Source organism: Lepisma saccharinum, chromosome 13, assembly GCF_977018435.1.
Source record: "Lepisma saccharinum chromosome 13, izLepSacc3.1, whole genome shotgun sequence".
Classification (NCBI taxonomy): domain Eukaryota; kingdom Metazoa; phylum Arthropoda; class Insecta; order Zygentoma; family Lepismatidae; genus Lepisma; species Lepisma saccharinum.
This window is the reverse complement of record NC_139241.1, coordinates 12,126,713-12,145,074: the sequence shown is the minus strand read 5'-3', so window position 1 is coordinate 12,145,074 and position 18,362 is coordinate 12,126,713. Positions and strand designations below refer to the sequence as shown.

Here is an 18,362-nt window from a genome sequence, read left to right as displayed (position 1 = left end):
ATTTCATCACTCATCCCCATCTTCGCAAATTAGCCAAGAGGCTCAAGACACGAAGTAAAAGAAAATAAATGAATCAATCAGGGAACCAAAAATTATGTATTTAGTGTTTGGTGCAAGACGAATTAGCGGCAACATTGATTCTTATGTAGGTTCGCATGAAGGATTTTTGCACATATCCTGTAAGGAGAACATTTTGCAAATGAGAAACTGTGGGTCCCATGGTGTAACGGTTAGCACTCTGGACTCTGAATCCAGCGATCCGAGTTCAAATCTCGGTGGGACCTTTACGTGTGATATTTTGGATACTTTCTCTATTTTGGCAACTGCAGTGGTGTTTATATTTAGGAACATATACATTGCAGATGCCAGACGACGAATTTGAATTGACGATCGCCAAATTTTTTGAAGGAAAAATTATTGAGTACCAGCTTGGGTTAAATCAAAAACAACATCCACGTTTTCCGTAGAATGGATCAACATGTTTAGAATTATTCCAGATTTACGCTACGAAGCTACGGAAATGATTGTTCTACACGCTTAGTTTTGACTCGTGTGTGAGAAGTGGCACTTGTTTTGTTTGAGTCTAAATTCTGGAAAGGAATTCAAGGAGACTGGTTGTCTGGAAGAACGAAATATTTCCTAATTATCTCCGGCATGGTCTAGTGGCTAGGATACCTGGCTTTCACCCAGGAGGCCCGGGTTCGATTCCCGGTGTCGGAAAGATTCTTTTAAATCGTCCACAGCGAAAGAAAGATGGGAGTGACTTGAACAACCAATATCTATGTGCATGAACTAACCTTCTTCGTACCGGGGTAACACGCATGATGACGTTGTCAAATCACTAGCAACCTGTAGGTTTTGATCAATTTATGGTTGATGGGAAGGAGTACTCTAACAAGATTTACGACTTAATGTGTACCTTGGAGCTGCGTAAAATCTACAATATAGTTTATTAGATCCTACAGTATTCCTCGCAACTTTATCAGATATAAGCAGGTAACTCAACTAGGTGTATTTGATGTCCATCTCGTGTTTGCTGATATTAAGTGCTCATCTAATCGTTACACTCCAACATGTGAACAGTTTACGTATTAAAATGTTTCTTGAAGATTAAATAAATTCCCCCTTGGAAATTCTTTTTATGTCAATCATATTTACGAACACGTGTTTCACAGCAAATGAAGGGTTGTTGGTCCATCTTTGTCTACGAAACAAAGCAATGCTGTCACTTCGATTCTCAAGACACATGATCAACTATAACTTAACACTAACTAGAAATGTATTGTTTTTAGACATGGAATTACAGAAGAGGCTTTCGAGATTTTAGGATAGTCTGGATATCGTTAGTAATTCTGGAATTTCTAACGTAATTAACTGGCAAATAACAGTTAAATGTTTAGGAATATTTAAAACAACCTTGGCGGATTTTGTTTTCGTTGCTTTTCATATTTCCCTTACTTCGTACCCAATTTCGAAAAGCTTAAATTCGTGCTGATTAAGAACGACATAAATCAATTGATTGCTTCACTTTGAGCGACAGTGCATTTCAAACTTAAAATGTTCTTAACTCTCGTGAGTTTATAGTTACAGTAGTTTCTTTGTCAGTGAATCCAGTGACATGAGATGAAATAACGCTGGCGTAACTTGGAAAATGTGATAACCGTAATTTGACTGACGATTGATATTTACGAATTTGTAATGAACGTATACGAAACACAATTCAATTTCCGCATGTTTTCAACTTGTATAGGAAAATATAATTGTTCATCCAAGCTGACAAGCAAGAAGAAAGTAACCGTTTCGTTCCTTTGGCAATGAAACATGAATTCATAATCAATCAATTCCAAATTGTGAAATATCCTGTTGCCACTCAGACTGCTGAGAATTCGTAGAATCAGGTGTCGATACGATTAATGTTGCCAAACTAGATGGTCTAAAAAGACGAAATCTAACCTGATAGTTTTGGTTGTTGAATGTAACGTGCGTGGCCTCCGGCATGGTCTAGTGGCTTGGATACCTGGCTCTTACCCAGGAGGCCCGGGTTCGATTCCCGGTGCCGGAAAGATGCAGTTTTTATCCTTTGTCACTTGGAGGATACTTACCTAACGTAAATAGATAGCCGCACATCTTGAATTTGAATGAGGACATAACGTCTCGTATCCTTTAACTTGCAAAAATTAATATTTTTCATATTAACCCAGGAATAACTTCACGGGTGAAAGTGTTCCTAATGCGTCCATAGTTCCTATTGCAATGCATGGGCGTCGGGAAGGGGTAGCAAAGGGGGGCCGTGGCACTCATGTCCATATCTTGTGTTAACATTCCACGTTCAAATTTAAATCACTACTGATCATTCTCACCGTTAATCGACGATCTGACAGCACAAGAGACTTCACTCTTTCCACATTGACATCCGTTTTTGAGGTTGAATGTCTTCCCGCACGAGGTTCTTCTTTCACTTGTTCTCGGCCTTCTAAAAAGGACTTGTGCCATCTCAACACTTGTGCGCTAGATAGTGCATGTTCTCCATAAGCCCTTTGGAACTTTTCATAAGTCACAGTAGCGGATTCGCCAAGCTTAACACAAAATTTGATGGCACAACTTTGGTCAAACCTTTGCCAGTCTATTTTCGTAATTCACCTCACAAACACAACTTCACGTCAGACGCTCTCAACAATCGTGTAGCAACTGCAGCAAGTTGAAACTTGCAAGCGTTCACCTACCTGCCGTGTGAAGGTGGGGGCACCAGCGTTGCCGGTTCGTGCACAGTGTTGCCAGTCTCATTACTTTCCTAACAGACCACGTATCTCATCTAATCGTTACACTCCAACATGTGAACAGTTTACGTATTAAAATGTTTCTTGAAGATTAAAAAAATTCCCTCTTGGTAATTCATTTTATGTCAATCATATTTACGAACACGTGTTTCACAGCAAATGTCCATCTTTGTCTACGAATCAAAGCAATGCTGTCACTTCGATTCTCAAGACACATGATCAACTATAACTTAACACTAACGAGAAATGTATTGTTTTTTGACATGGAATTACAGAAGAGGCTTTCGAGATTTTTGGGATAGTCTGGATATCGTTAGTAATTCTGGAATTTCGAACGTAATTAACTGGCAAATAACAGTTAAATGTTTAGGAATATTTAAAACAACCTTGGCGGATTTTGTTTTCGTTGCTTTTCATATTTCCCTTACTTCGTATCCAATTTCGAAAAGCTTCAATTCGTGCTGAAAGGACAAAAATTATGCTGGACTCTGTGGCTGAGTGCTTATCACATCGCGCTGCCACTTCAGGGATCCCCCGTTCGAATCCCTCTCTGGCTTGTTTGTTTGTGGGTGTCCATTCATCAATTTCATTATTTCATCACTCATCCCCAACTTCGCAAAATAGCCAAGAGGCTCAAGACACGAAGTAAAAGAAAATAAATGAATCAATCAGGGAACCAAAAATTATGTATTTAGTGTTTGGTGCAAGACGAATTAGCGGCAACATTGATTCTTATGTAGGTTCGCATGAAGGATTTTTGCACATATCCTGTAAGGAGATCATTTTGCAAATGAGAAACTGTGGGTTCCATGGTGTAACGGTTAGCACTCTGGACTCTGAATCCAGCGATCCGAGTTCAAATCTCGGTGGGACCTTTACGTGTGATATTTTGGATACTTTCTCTATTTTGGCAACTGCAGTGGTGTTTATATTTAGGAACATATACATTGCAGATGCCAGACGACGAATTTGAATTGACGATCGCCAAATTTTTTGAAGGAAAAATTATTGAGTACCAGCTTGGGTTAAATCAAAAACAACATCCACGTTTTCCGTAGAATGGATCAACATGTTTAGAATTATTCCAGATTTACGCTACGAAGCTACGGAAATGATTGTTCTACACGCTTAGTTTTGACTCGTGTGTGAGAAGTGGCACTTGTTTTGTTTGAGTCTAAATTCTGGAAAGGAATTCAAGGAGACTGGTTGTCTGGAAGAACGAAATATTTCCTAATTATCTCCGGCATGGTCTAGTGGCTAGGATACCTGGCTTTCACCCAGGAGGCCCGGGTTCGATTCCCGGTGTCGGAAAGATTCTTTTAAATCGTCCACAGCGAAAGAAAGATGGGAGTGACTTGAACAACCAATATCTATGTGCATGAACTAACCTTCTTCGTACCGGGGTAACACGCATGATGACGTTGTCAAATCACTAGCAACCTGTAGGTTTTGATCAATTTATGGTTGATGGGAAGGAGTAATCTAACAAGATTTACGACTTAATGTGTACCTTGGAGCTGCGTAAAATCTACAATATAGTTTATTAGATCCTACAGTATTCCTCGCAACTTTATCAGATATAAGCAGGTAACTCAACTAGGTGTATTTGATGTCCATCTCGTGTTTGCTGATATTAAGTGCTCATCTAATCGTTACACTCCAACATGTGAACAGTTTACGTATTAAAATGTTTCTTGAAGATTAAATAAATTCTCCCTTGGAAATTCTTTTTATGTCAATCATATTTACGAACACGTGTTTCACAGCAAATGAAGGGTTGTTGGTCCATCTTTGTCTACGAAACAAAGCAATGCTGTCACTTCGATTCTCAGGACACATGATCAACTATAACTTAACACTAACTAGAAATGTATTGTTTTTAGACATGGAATTACAGAAGAGGCTTTCGAGATTTTAGGATAGTCTGGATATCGTTAGTAATTCTGGAATTTCTAACGTAATTAACTGGCAAATAACAGTTAAATGTTTAGGAATATTTAAAACAACCTTGGCGGATTTTGTTTTCGTTGCTTTTCATATTTCCCTTACTTCGTACCCAATTTCGAAAAGCTTAAATTCGTGCTGATTAAGAACGACATAAATCAATTGATTGCTTCACTTTGAGCGACAGTGCATTTCAAACTTAAAATGTTCTTAGCTCTCGTGAGTTTATAGTTACAGTAGTTTCTTTGTCAGTGAATCCAGTGACATGAGATGAAATAACGCTGGCGTAACTTGGAAAATGTGATAACCGTAATTTGACTGACGATTGATATTTACGAATTTGTAATGAACGTATACGAAACACAATTCAATTTCCGCATGTTTTCAACTTGTATAGGAAAATATAATTGTTCATCCAAGCTGACAAGCAAGAAGAAAGTAACCGTTTCGTTCCTTTGGCAATGAAACATGAATTCATAATCAATCAATTCCAAATTGTGAAATATCCTGTTGCCACTCAGACTGCTGAGAATTCGTAGAATCAGGTGTCGATACGATTAATGTTGCCAAACTAGATGGTCTAAAAAGACGAAATCTAACCTGATAGTTTTGGTTGTTGAATGTAACGTGCGTGGCCTCCGGCATGGTCTAGTGGCTAGGATACCTGGCTCTCACCCAGGAGGCCCGGGTTCGATTCCCGGTGCCGGAAAGATGCAGTTTTTATCCTTTGTCACTTGGAGGATACTTACCTAACGTAAATAGATAGCCTCACATCTTGAATTTGAATGAGGACATAACGTCTCGTATCCTTTAACTTGCAAAAATTAATATTTTTCATATTAACCCAGGAATAACTTCACGGGTGAAAGTGTTCCTAATGCGTCCATAATTCCTATTGCAATGCATGGGCGTCGGGAAGGGGTAGCAAAGGGGGGGCCGTGGCACTCATGTCCATATCTTGTGTTAACATTCCACGTTCAAATTTAAATCACTACTGATCATTCTCACCGTTAATCGACGATCTGACAGCACAAGAGACTTCACTCTTTCCACATTGACATCCGTTTTTGAGGTTGAATGTCTTCCCGCACGAGGTTCTTCTTTCACTTGTTCTCGGCCTTCTAAAAAGGACTTGTGCCATCTCAACACTTGTGCGCTAGATAGTGCATGTTCTCCATAAGCCCTTTGGAACTTTTCATAAGTCACAGTAGCGGATTCGCCAAGCTTAACACAAAATTTGATGGCACAACTTTGGTCAAACCTTTGCCAGTCTATTTTCGTAATTCACCTCACAAACACAACTTCACGTCAGACGCTCTCAACAATCGTGTAGCAACTGCAGCAAGTTGAAACTTGCAAGCGTTCACCTACCTGCCGTGTGAAGGTGGGGGCACCAGCGTTGCCGGTTCGTGCACAGTGTTGCCAGTCTCATTACTTTCCTAACAGACCACGTATCTCATCTAATCGTTACACTCCAACATGTGAACAGTTTACGTATTAAAATGTTTCTTGAAGATTAAAAAAATTCCCTCTTGGTAATTCATTTTATGTCAATCATATTTACGAACACGTGTTTCACAGCAAATGTCCATCTTTGTCTACGAATCAAAGCAATGCTGTCACTTCGATTCTCAAGACACATGATCAACTATAACTTAACACTAACGAGAAATGTATTGTTTTTTGACATGGAATTACAGAAGAGGCTTTCGAGATTTTTGGGATAGTCTGGATATCGTTAGTAATTCTGGAATTTCGAACGTAATTAACTGGCAAATAACAGTTAAATGTTTAGGAATATTTAAAACAACCTTGGCGGATTTTGTTTTCGTTGCTTTTCATATTTCCCTTACTTCGTATCCAATTTCGAAAAGCTTCAATTCGTGCTGAAAGGACAAAAATTATGCTGGACTCTGTGGCTGAGTGCTTATCACATCGCGCTGCCACTTCAGGGATCCCCCGTTCGAATCCCTCTCGGGCATGTTTGTTTGTGGGTGTCCATTCATCAATTTCATTATTTCATCACTCATCCCCATCTTCGCAAATTAGCCAAGAGGCTCAAGACACGAAGTAAAAGAAAATAAATGAATCAATCAGGGAACCAAAAATTATGTATTTAGTGTTTGGTGCAAGACGAATTAGCGGCAACATTGATTCTTATGTAGGTTCGCATGAAGGATTTTTGCACATATCCTGTAAGGAGATCATTTTGCAAGTGAGAAACTGTGGGTTCCATGGTGTAACGGTTAGCACTCTGGACTCTGAATCCAGCGATCCGAGTTCAAATCTCGGTGGGACCTTTACGTGTGATATTTTGGATACTTTCTCTATTTTGGCAACTGCAGTGGTGTTTATATTTAGGAACATATACATTGCAGATGCCAGACGACGAATTTGAATTGACGATCGCCAAATTTTTTGAAGGAAAAATTATTGAGTACCAGCTTGGGTTAAATCAAAAACAACATCCACGTTTTCCGTAGAATGGATCAACATGTTTAGAATTATTCCAGATTTACGCTACGAAGCTACGGAAATGATTGTTCTACACGCTTAGTTTTGACTCGTGTGTGAGAAGTGGCACTTGTTTTGTTTGAGTCTAAATTCTGGAAAGGAATTCAAGGAGACTGGTTGTCTGGAAGAACGAAATATTTCCTAATTATCTCCGGCATGGTCTAGTGGCTAGGATACCTGGCTTTCACCCAGGAGGCCCGGGTTCGATTCCCGGTGTCGGAAAGATTCTTTTAAATCGTCCACAGCGAAAGAAAGATGGGAGTGACTTGAACAACCAATATCTATGTGCATGAACTAACCTTCTTCGTACCGGGGTAACACGCATGATGACGTTGTCAAATCACTAGCAACCTGTAGGTTTTGATCAATTTATGGTTGATGGGAAGGAGTACTCTAACAAGATTTACGACTTAATGTGTACCTTGGAGCTGCGTAAAATCTACAATATAGTTTATTAGATCCTACAGTATTCCTCGCAACTTTATCAGATATAAGCAGGTAACTCAACTAGGTGTATTTGATGTCCATCTCGTGTTTGCTGATATTAAGTGCTCATCTAATCGTTACACTCCAACATGTGAACAGTTTACGTATTAAAATGTTTCTTGAAGATTAAATAAATTCCCCCTTGGAAATTCTTTTTATGTCAATCATATTTACGAACACGTGTTTCACAGCAAATGAAGGGTTGTTGGTCCATCTTTGTCTACGAAACAAAGCAATGCTGTCACTTCGATTCTCAAGACACATGATCAACTATAACTTAACACTAACTAGAAATGTATTGTTTTTAGACATGGAATTACAGAAGAGGCTTTCGAGATTTTAGGATAGTCTGGATATCGTTAGTAATTCTGGAATTTCTAACGTAATTAACTGGCAAATAACAGTTAAATGTTTAGGAATATTTAAAACAACCTTGGCGGATTTTGTTTTCGTTGCTTTTCATATTTCCCTTACTTCGTACCCAATTTCGAAAAGCTTAAATTCGTGCTGATTAAGAACGACATAAATCAATTGATTGCTTCACTTTGAGCGACAGTGCATTTCAAACTTAAAATGTTCTTAACTCTCGTGAGTTTATAGTTACAGTAGTTTCTTTGTCAGTGAATCCAGTGACATGAGATGAAATAACGCTGGCGTAACTTGGAAAATGTGATAACCGTAATTTGACTGACGATTGATATTTACGAATTTGTAATGAACGTATACGAAACACAATTCAATTTCCGCATGTTTTCAACTTGTATAGGAAAATATAATTGTTCATCCAAGCTGACAAGCAAGAAGAAAGTAACCGTTTCGTTCCTTTGGCAATGAAACATGAATTCATAATCAATCAATTCCAAATTGTGAAATATCCTGTTGCCACTCAGACTGCTGAGAATTCGTAGAATCAGGTGTCGATACGATTAATGTTGCCAAACTAGATGGTCTAAAAAGACGAAATCTAACCTGATAGTTTTGGTTGTTGAATGTAACGTGCGTGGCCTCCGGCATGGTCTAGTGGCTTGGATACCTGGCTCTTACCCAGGAGGCCCGGGTTCGATTCCCGGTGCCGGAAAGATGCAGTTTTTATCCTTTGTCACTTGGAGGATACTTACCTAACGTAAATAGATAGCCGCACATCTTGAATTTGAATGAGGACATAACGTCTCGTATCCTTTAACTTGCAAAAATTAATATTTTTCATATTAACCCAGGAATAACTTCACGGGTGAAAGTGTTCCTAATGCGTCCATAGTTCCTATTGCAATGCATGGGCGTCGGGAAGGGGTAGCAAAGGGGGGCCGTGGCACTCATGTCCATATCTTGTGTTAACATTCCACGTTCAAATTTAAATCACTACTGATCATTCTCACCGTTAATCGACGATCTGACAGCACAAGAGACTTCACTCTTTCCACATTGACATCCGTTTTTGAGGTTGAATGTCTTCCCGCACGAGGTTCTTCTTTCACTTGTTCTCGGCCTTCTAAAAAGGACTTGTGCCATCTCAACACTTGTGCGCTAGATAGTGCATGTTCTCCATAAGCCCTTTGGAACTTTTCATAAGTCACAGTAGCGGATTCGCCAAGCTTAACACAAAATTTGATGGCACAACTTTGGTCAAACCTTTGCCAGTCTATTTTCGTAATTCACCTCACAAACACAACTTCACGTCAGACGCTCTCAACAATCGTGTAGCAACTGCAGCAAGTTGAAACTTGCAAGCGTTCACCTACCTGCCGTGTGAAGGTGGGGGCACCAGCGTTGCCGGTTCGTGCACAGTGTTGCCAGTCTCATTACTTTCCTAACAGACCACGTATCTCATCTAATCGTTACACTCCAACATGTGAACAGTTTACGTATTAAAATGTTTCTTGAAGATTAAAAAAATTCCCTCTTGGTAATTCATTTTATGTCAATCATATTTACGAACACGTGTTTCACAGCAAATGTCCATCTTTGTCTACGAATCAAAGCAATGCTGTCACTTCGATTCTCAAGACACATGATCAACTATAACTTAACACTAACGAGAAATGTATTGTTTTTTGACATGGAATTACAGAAGAGGCTTTCGAGATTTTTGGGATAGTCTGGATATCGTTAGTAATTCTGGAATTTCGAACGTAATTAACTGGCAAATAACAGTTAAATGTTTAGGAATATTTAAAACAACCTTGGCGGATTTTGTTTTCGTTGCTTTTCATATTTCCCTTACTTCGTATCCAATTTCGAAAAGCTTCAATTCGTGCTGAAAGGACAAAAATTATGCTGGACTCTGTGGCTGAGTGCTTATCACATCGCGCTGCCACTTCAGGGATCCCCCGTTCGAATCCCTCTCTGGCATGTTTGTTTGTGGGTGTCCATTCATCAATTTCATTATTTCATCACTCATCCCCAACTTCGCAAAATAGCCAAGAGGCTCAAGACACGAAGTAAAAGAAAATAAATGAATCAATCAGGGAACCAAAAATTATGTATTTAGTGTTTGGTGCAAGACGAATTAGCGGCAACATTGATTCTTATGTAGGTTCGCATGAAGGATTTTTGCACATATCCTGTAAGGAGATCATTTTGCAAATGAGAAACTGTGGGTTCCATGGTGTAACGGTTAGCACTCTGGACTCTGAATCCAGCGATCCGAGTTCAAATCTCGGTGGGACCTTTACGTGTGATATTTTGGATACTTTCTCTATTTTGGCAACTGCAGTGGTGTTTATATTTAGGAACATATACATTGCAGATGCCAGACGACGAATTTGAATTGACGATCGCCAAATTTTTTGAAGGAAAAATTATTGAGTACCAGCTTGGGTTAAATCAAAAACAACATCCACGTTTTCCGTAGAATGGATCAACATGTTTAGAATTATTCCAGATTTACGCTACGAAGCTACGGAAATGATTGTTCTACACGCTTAGTTTTGACTCGTGTGTGAGAAGTGGCACTTGTTTTGTTTGAGTCTAAATTCTGGAAAGGAATTCAAGGAGACTGGTTGTCTGGAAGAACGAAATATTTCCTAATTATCTCCGGCATGGTCTAGTGGCTAGGATACCTGGCTTTCACCCAGGAGGCCCGGGTTCGATTCCCGGTGTCGGAAAGATTCTTTTAAATCGTCCACAGCGAAAGAAAGATGGGAGTGACTTGAACAACCAATATCTATGTGCATGAACTAACCTTCTTCGTACCGGGGTAACACGCATGATGACGTTGTCAAATCACTAGCAACCTGTAGGTTTTGATCAATTTATGGTTGATGGGAAGGAGTAATCTAACAAGATTTACGACTTAATGTGTACCTTGGAGCTGCGTAAAATCTACAATATAGTTTATTAGATCCTACAGTATTCCTCGCAACTTTATCAGATATAAGCAGGTAACTCAACTAGGTGTATTTGATGTCCATCTCGTGTTTGCTGATATTAAGTGCTCATCTAATCGTTACACTCCAACATGTGAACAGTTTACGTATTAAAATGTTTCTTGAAGATTAAATAAATTCTCCCTTGGAAATTCTTTTTATGTCAATCATATTTACGAACACGTGTTTCACAGCAAATGAAGGGTTGTTGGTCCATCTTTGTCTACGAAACAAAGCAATGCTGTCACTTCGATTCTCAGGACACATGATCAACTATAACTTAACACTAACTAGAAATGTATTGTTTTTAGACATGGAATTACAGAAGAGGCTTTCGAGATTTTAGGATAGTCTGGATATCGTTAGTAATTCTGGAATTTCTAACGTAATTAACTGGCAAATAACAGTTAAATGTTTAGGAATATTTAAAACAACCTTGGCGGATTTTGTTTTCGTTGCTTTTCATATTTCCCTTACTTCGTACCCAATTTCGAAAAGCTTAAATTCGTGCTGATTAAGAACGACATAAATCAATTGATTGCTTCACTTTGAGCGACAGTGCATTTCAAACTTAAAATGTTCTTAACTCTCGTGAGTTTATACTTACAGTAGTTTCTTTGTCAGTGAATCCAGTGACATGAGATGAAATAACGCTGGCGTAACTTGGAAAATGTGATAACCGTAATTTGACTGACGATTGATATTTACGAATTTGTAATGAACGTATACGAAACACAATTCAATTTCCGCATGTTTTCAACTTGTATAGGAAAATATAATTGTTCATCCAAGCTGACAAGCAAGAAGAAAGTAACCGTTTCGTTCCTTTGGCAATGAAACATGAATTCATAATCAATCAATTCCAAATTGTGAAATATCCTGTTGCCACTCAGACTGCTGAGAATTCGTAGAATCAGGTGTCGATACGATTAATGTTGCCAAACTAGATGGTCTAAAAAGACGAAATCTAACCTGATAGTTTTGGTTGTTGAATGTAACGTGCGTGGCCTCCGGCATGGTCTAGTGGCTAGGATACCTGGCTCTCACCCAGGAGGCACGGGTTCGATTCCCGGTGCCGGAAAGATGCAGTTTTTATCCTTTGTCACTTGGAGGATACTTACCTAACGTAAATAGATAGCCGCACATCTTGAATTTGAATGAGGACATAACGTCTCGTATCCTTTAACTTGCAAAAATTAATATTTTTCATATTAACCCAGGAATAACTTCACGGGTGAAAGTGTTCCTAATGCGTCCATAATTCCTATTGCAATGCATGGGCGTCGGGAAGGGGTAGCAAAGGGGGGGCCGTGGCACTCATGTCCATATCTTGTGTTAACATTCCACGTTCAAATTTAAATCACTACTGATCATTCTCACCGTTAATCGACGATCTGACAGCACAAGAGACTTCACTCTTTCCACATTGACATCCGTTTTTGAGGTTGAATGTCTTCCCGCACGAGGTTCTTCTTTCACTTGTTCTCGGCCTTCTAAAAAGGACTTGTGCCATCTCAACACTTGTGCGCTAGATAGTGCATGTTCTCCATAAGCCCTTTGGAACTTTTCATAAGTCACAGTAGCGGATTCGCCAAGCTTAACACAAAATTTGATGGCACAACTTTGGTCAAACCTTTGCCAGTCTATTTTCGTAATTCACCTCACAAACACAACTTCACGTCAGACGCTCTCAACAATCGTGTAGCAACTGCAGCAAGTTGAAACTTGCAAGCGTTCACCTACCTGCCGTGTGAAGGTGGGGGCACCAGCGTTGCCGGTTCGTGCACAGTGTTGCCAGTCTCATTACTTTCCTAACAGACCACGTATCTCATCTAATCGTTACACTCCAACATGTGAACAGTTTACGTATTAAAATGTTTCTTGAAGATTAAAAAAATTCCCTCTTGGTAATTCATTTTATGTCAATCATATTTACGAACACGTGTTTCACAGCAAATGTCCATCTTTGTCTACGAATCAAAGCAATGCTGTCACTTCGATTCTCAAGACACATGATCAACTATAACTTAACACTAACGAGAAATGTATTGTTTTTTGACATGGAATTACAGAAGAGGCTTTCGAGATTTTTGGGATAGTCTGGATATCGTTAGTAATTCTGGAATTTCGAACGTAATTAACTGGCAAATAACAGTTAAATGTTTAGGAATATTTAAAACAACCTTGGCGGATTTTGTTTTCGTTGCTTTTCATATTTCCCTTACTTTGTATCCAATTTCGAAAAGCTTCAATTCGTGCTGAAAGGACAAAAATTATGCTGGACTCTGTGGCTGAGTGCTTATCACATCGCGCTGCCACTTCAGGGATCCCCCGTTCGAATCCCTCTCGGGCATGTTTGTTTGTGGGTGTCCATTCATCAATTTCATTATTTCATCACTCATCCCCATCTTCGCAAATTAGCCAAGAGGCTCAAGACACGAAGTAAAAGAAAATAAATGAATCAATCAGGGAACCAAAAATTATGTATTTAGTGTTTGGTGCAAGACGAATTAGCGGCAACATTGATTCTTATGTAGGTTCGCATGAAGGATTTTTGCACATATCCTGTAAGGAGATCATTTTGCAAGTGAGAAACTGTGGGTTCCATGGTGTAACGGTTAGCACTCTGGACTCTGAATCCAGCGATCCGAGTTCAAATCTCGGTGGGACCTTTACGTGTGATATTTTGGATACTTTCTCTATTTTGGCAACTGCAGTGGTGTTTATATTTAGGAACATATACATTGCAGATGCCAGACGACGAATTTGAATTGACGATCGCCAAATTTTTTGAAGGAAAAATTATTGAGTACCAGCTTGGGTTAAATCAAAAACAACATCCACGTTTTCCGTAGAATGGATCAACATGTTTAGAATTATTCCAGATTTACGCTACGAAGCTACGGAAATGATTGTTCTACACGCTTAGTTTTGACTCGTGTGTGAGAAGTGGCACTTGTTTTGTTTGAGTCTAAATTCTGGAAAGGAATTCAAGGAGACTGGTTGTCTGGAAGAACGAAATATTTCCTAATTATCTCCGGCATGGTCTAGTGGCTAGGATACCTGGCTTTCACCCAGGAGGCCCGGGTTCGATTCCCGGTGTCGGAAAGATTCTTTTAAATCGTCCACAGCGAAAGAAAGATGGGAGTGACTTGAACAACCAATATCTATGTGCATGAACTAACCTTCTTCGTACCGGGGTAACACGCATGATGACGTTGTCAAATCACTAGCAACCTGTAGGTTTTGATCAATTTATGGTTGATGGGAAGGAGTACTCTAACAAGATTTACGACTTAATGTGTACCTTGGAGCTGCGTAAAATCTACAATATAGTTTATTAGATCCTACAGTATTCCTCGCAACTTTATCAGATATAAGCAGGTAACTCAACTAGGTGTATTTGATGTCCATCTCGTGTTTGCTGATATTAAGTGCTCATCTAATCGTTACACTCCAACATGTGAACAGTTTACGTATTAAAATGTTTCTTGAAGATTAAATAAATTCCCCCTTGGAAATTCTTTTTATGTCAATCATATTTACGAACACGTGTTTCACAGCAAATGAAGGGTTGTTGGTCCATCTTTGTCTACGAAACAAAGCAATGCTGTCACTTCGATTCTCAAGACACATGATCAACTATAACTTAACACTAACTAGAAATGTATTGTTTTTAGACATGGAATTACAGAAGAGGCTTTCGAGATTTTAGGATAGTCTGGATATCGTTAGTAATTCTGGAATTTCTAACGTAATTAACTGGCAAATAACAGTTAAATGTTTAGGAATATTTAAAACAACCTTGGCGGATTTTGTTTTCGTTGCTTTTCATATTTCCCTTACTTCGTACCCAATTTCGAAAAGCTTAAATTCGTGCTGATTAAGAACGACATAAATCAATTGATTGCTTCACTTTGAGCGACAGTGCATTTCAAACTTAAAATGTTCTTAACTCTCGTGAGTTTATAGTTACAGTAGTTTCTTTGTCACTGAATCCAGTGACCTGAGATGAAATAACGCTGGCGTAACTTGGAAAATGTGATAACCGTAATTTGACTGACGATTGATATTTACGAATTTGTAATGAACGTATACGAAACACAATTCAATTTCCGCATGTTTTCAACTTGTATAGGAAAATATAATTGTTCATCCAAGCTGACAAGCCAGAAGAAAGTAACCGTTTCGTTCCTTTGGCAATGAAACATGAATTCATAATCAATCAATTCCAAATTGTGAAATATCCTGTTGCCACTCAGACTGCTGAGAATTCGTAGAATCAGGTGTCGATACGATTAATGTTGCCAAACTAGATGGTCTAAAAAGACGAAATCTAACCTGATAGTTTTGGTTGTTGAATGTAACGTGCGTGGCCTCCGGCATGGTCTAGTGGCTAGGATACCTGGCTCTCACCCAGGAGGCCCGGGTTCGATTCCCGGTGCCGGAAAGATGCAGTTTTTATCCTTTGTCACTTGGAGGATACTTACCTAACGTAAATAGATAGCCGCACATCTTGAATTTGAATGAGGACATAACGTCTCGTATCCTTTAACTTGCAAAAATTAATATTTTTCATATTAACCCAGGAATAACTTCACGGGTGAAAGTGTTCCTAATGCGTCCATAATTCCTATTGCAATGCATGGGCGTCGGGAAGGGGTAGCAAAGGGGGGGCCGTGGCACTCATGTCCATATCTTGTGTTAACATTCCACGTTCAAATTTAAATCACTACTGATCATTCTCACCGTTAATCGACGATCTGACAGCACAAGAGACTTCACTCTTTCCACATTGACATCCGTTTTTGAGGTTGAATGTCTTCCCGCACGAGGTTCTTCTTTCACTTGTTCTCGGCCTTCTAAAAAGGACTTGTGCCATCTCAACACTTGTGCGCTAGATAGTGCATGTTCTCCATAAGCCCTTTGGAACTTTTCATAAGTCACAGTAGCGGATTCGCCAAGCTTAACACAAAATTTGATGGCACAACTTTGGTCAAACCTTTGCCAGTCTATTTTCGTAATTCACCTCACAAACACAACTTCACGTCAGACGCTCTCAACAATCGTGTAGCAACTGCAGCAAGTTGAAACTTGCAAGCGTTCACCTACCTGCCGTGTGAAGGTGGGGGCAGCAGCGTTGCCGGTTCGTGCACAGTGTTGCCAGTCTCATTACTTTCCTAACAGACCACGTATCTCATCTAATCGTTACACTCCAACATGTGAACAGTTTACGTATTAAAATGTTTCTTGAAGATTAAAAAAATTCCCTCTTGGTAATTCATTTTATGTCAATCATATTTACGAACACGTGTTTCACAGCAAATGTCCATCTTTGTCTACGAATCAAAGCAATGCTGTCACTTCGATTCTCAAGACACATGATCAACTATAACTTAACACTAACGAGAAATGTATTGTTTTTTGACATGGAATTACAGAAGAGGCTTTCGAGATTTTTGGGATAGTCTGGATATCGTTAGTAATTCTGGAATTTCGAACGTAATTAACTGGCAAATAACAGTTAAATGTTTAGGAATATTTAAAACAACCTTGGCGGATTTTGTTTTCGTTGCTTTTCATATTTCCCTTACTTCGTATCCAATTTCGAAAAGCTTCAATTCGTGCTGAAAGGACAAAAATTATGCTGGACTCTGTGGCTGAGTGCTTATCACATCGCGCTGCCACTTCAGGGATCCCCCGTTCGAATCCCTCTCTGGCATGTTTGTTTGTGGGTGTCCATTCATCAATTTCATTATTTCATCACTCATCCCCATCTTCGCAAATTAGCCAAGAGGCTCAAGACACGAAGTAAAAGAAAATAAATGAATCAATCAGGGAACCCAAAATTATGTATTTAGTGTTTGGTGCAAGACGAATTAGCGGCAACATTGATTCTTATGTAGGTTCGCATGAAGGATTTTTGCACATATCCTGTAAGGAGATCATTTTGCAAATGAGAAACTGTGGGTTCCATGGTGTAACGGTTAGCACTCTGGACTCTGAATCCAGCGATCCGAGTTCAAATCTCGGTGGGACCTTTACGTGTGATATTTTGGATACTTTCTCTATTTTGGCAACTGCAGTGGTGTTTATATTTAGGAACATATACATTGCAGATGCCAGACGACGAATTTGAATTGACGATCGCCAAATTTTTTGAAGGAAAAATTATTGAGTACCAGCTTGGGTTAAATCAAAAACAACATCCACGTTTTCCGTAGAATGGATCAACATGTTTAGAATTATTCCAGATTTACGCTACGAAGCTACGGAAATGATTGTTCTACACGCTTAGTTTTGACTCGTGTGTGAGAAGTGGCACTTGTTTTGTTTGAGTCTAAATTCTGGAAAGGAATTCAAGGAGACTGGTTGTCTGGAAGAACGAAATATTTCCTAATTATCTCCGGCATGGTCTAGTGGCTAGGATACCTGGCTTTCACCCAGGAGGCCCGGGTTCGATTCCCGGTGTCGGAAAGATTCTTTTAAATCGTCCACAGCGAAAGAAAGATGGGAGTGACTTGAACAACCAATATCTATGTGCATGAACTAACCTTCTTCGTACCGGGGTAACACGCATGATGACGTTGTCAAATCACTAGCAACCTGTAGGTTTTGATCAATTTATGGTTGATGGGAAGGAGTACTCTAACAAGATTTACGACTTAATGTGTACCTTGGAGCTGCGTAAAATCTACAATATAGTTTATTAGATCCTACAGTATTCCTCGCAACTTTATCAGATATAAGCAGGTAACTCAACTAGGTGTATTTGATGTCCATCTCGTGTTTGCTGATATTAAGTGCTCATCTAATCGTTACACTCCAACATGTGAACAGTTTACGTATTAAAATGTTTCTTGAAGATTAAATAAATTCTCCCTTGGAAATTCTTTTTATGTCAATCATATTTACGAACACGTGTTTCACAGCAAATGAAGGGTTGTTGGTCCATCTTTGTCTACGAAACAAAGCAATGCTGTCACTTCGATTCTCAGGACACATGATCAACTATAACTTAACACTAACTAGAAATGTATTGTTTTTAGACATGGAATTACAGAAGAGGCTTTCGAGATTTTAGGATAGTCTGGATATCGTTAGTAATTCTGGAATTTCTAACGTAATTAACTGGCAAATAACAGTTAAATGTTTAGGAATATTTAAAACAACCTTGGCGGATTTTGTTTTCGTTGCTTTTCATATTTCCCTTACTTCGTACCCAATTTCGAAAAGCTTAAATTCGTGCTGATTAAGAACGACATAAATCAATTGA

The 18,362-nt window shown here is 39.1% G+C and overlaps 17 non-coding genes across 17 annotated transcripts; all 17 read left to right on the top strand.

The window, feature by feature from the left end:
• The first annotated feature begins 212 nt into the window (after positions 1-212).
• On the top strand, positions 213-284 carry TRNAQ-CUG (transfer RNA glutamine (anticodon CUG)). The gene has a single exon. It is a non-coding gene; the product is annotated as a tRNA-Gln (tRNA).
• Positions 285-648: 364 nt separating this feature from the next.
• TRNAE-UUC (transfer RNA glutamic acid (anticodon UUC)) lies at positions 649-720 on the top strand. Its single transcript has one exon. It is a non-coding gene; the product is annotated as a tRNA-Glu (tRNA).
• Positions 721-1,990: 1,270 nt separating this feature from the next.
• Positions 1,991-2,062, top strand: TRNAK-CUU (transfer RNA lysine (anticodon CUU)). The gene has a single exon. It is a non-coding gene; the product is annotated as a tRNA-Lys (tRNA).
• A 1,518-nt stretch (positions 2,063-3,580) lies between these two features.
• On the top strand, positions 3,581-3,652 carry TRNAQ-CUG (transfer RNA glutamine (anticodon CUG)). Its single transcript has one exon. It is a non-coding gene; the product is annotated as a tRNA-Gln (tRNA).
• Positions 3,653-4,016: 364 nt separating this feature from the next.
• Positions 4,017-4,088, top strand: TRNAE-UUC (transfer RNA glutamic acid (anticodon UUC)). Its single transcript has one exon. It is a non-coding gene; the product is annotated as a tRNA-Glu (tRNA).
• Positions 4,089-5,358: 1,270 nt separating this feature from the next.
• On the top strand, positions 5,359-5,430 carry TRNAE-CUC (transfer RNA glutamic acid (anticodon CUC)). Its single transcript has one exon. It is a non-coding gene; the product is annotated as a tRNA-Glu (tRNA).
• Positions 5,431-6,949: 1,519 nt separating this feature from the next.
• Positions 6,950-7,021, top strand: TRNAQ-CUG (transfer RNA glutamine (anticodon CUG)). Its single transcript has one exon. It is a non-coding gene; the product is annotated as a tRNA-Gln (tRNA).
• A 364-nt stretch (positions 7,022-7,385) lies between these two features.
• TRNAE-UUC (transfer RNA glutamic acid (anticodon UUC)) lies at positions 7,386-7,457 on the top strand. The gene has a single exon. It is a non-coding gene; the product is annotated as a tRNA-Glu (tRNA).
• Positions 7,458-8,727: 1,270 nt separating this feature from the next.
• On the top strand, positions 8,728-8,799 carry TRNAK-CUU (transfer RNA lysine (anticodon CUU)). The gene has a single exon. It is a non-coding gene; the product is annotated as a tRNA-Lys (tRNA).
• A 1,518-nt stretch (positions 8,800-10,317) lies between these two features.
• On the top strand, positions 10,318-10,389 carry TRNAQ-CUG (transfer RNA glutamine (anticodon CUG)). Its single transcript has one exon. It is a non-coding gene; the product is annotated as a tRNA-Gln (tRNA).
• Positions 10,390-10,753: 364 nt separating this feature from the next.
• Positions 10,754-10,825, top strand: TRNAE-UUC (transfer RNA glutamic acid (anticodon UUC)). The gene has a single exon. It is a non-coding gene; the product is annotated as a tRNA-Glu (tRNA).
• A 1,270-nt stretch (positions 10,826-12,095) lies between these two features.
• On the top strand, positions 12,096-12,167 carry TRNAE-CUC (transfer RNA glutamic acid (anticodon CUC)). The gene has a single exon. It is a non-coding gene; the product is annotated as a tRNA-Glu (tRNA).
• Positions 12,168-13,686: 1,519 nt separating this feature from the next.
• TRNAQ-CUG (transfer RNA glutamine (anticodon CUG)) lies at positions 13,687-13,758 on the top strand. Its single transcript has one exon. It is a non-coding gene; the product is annotated as a tRNA-Gln (tRNA).
• A 364-nt stretch (positions 13,759-14,122) lies between these two features.
• On the top strand, positions 14,123-14,194 carry TRNAE-UUC (transfer RNA glutamic acid (anticodon UUC)). Its single transcript has one exon. It is a non-coding gene; the product is annotated as a tRNA-Glu (tRNA).
• A 1,270-nt stretch (positions 14,195-15,464) lies between these two features.
• On the top strand, positions 15,465-15,536 carry TRNAE-CUC (transfer RNA glutamic acid (anticodon CUC)). Its single transcript has one exon. It is a non-coding gene; the product is annotated as a tRNA-Glu (tRNA).
• Positions 15,537-17,055: 1,519 nt separating this feature from the next.
• TRNAQ-CUG (transfer RNA glutamine (anticodon CUG)) lies at positions 17,056-17,127 on the top strand. Its single transcript has one exon. It is a non-coding gene; the product is annotated as a tRNA-Gln (tRNA).
• A 364-nt stretch (positions 17,128-17,491) lies between these two features.
• TRNAE-UUC (transfer RNA glutamic acid (anticodon UUC)) lies at positions 17,492-17,563 on the top strand. Its single transcript has one exon. It is a non-coding gene; the product is annotated as a tRNA-Glu (tRNA).
• The last annotated feature ends 799 nt before the right edge of the window (positions 17,564-18,362 follow it).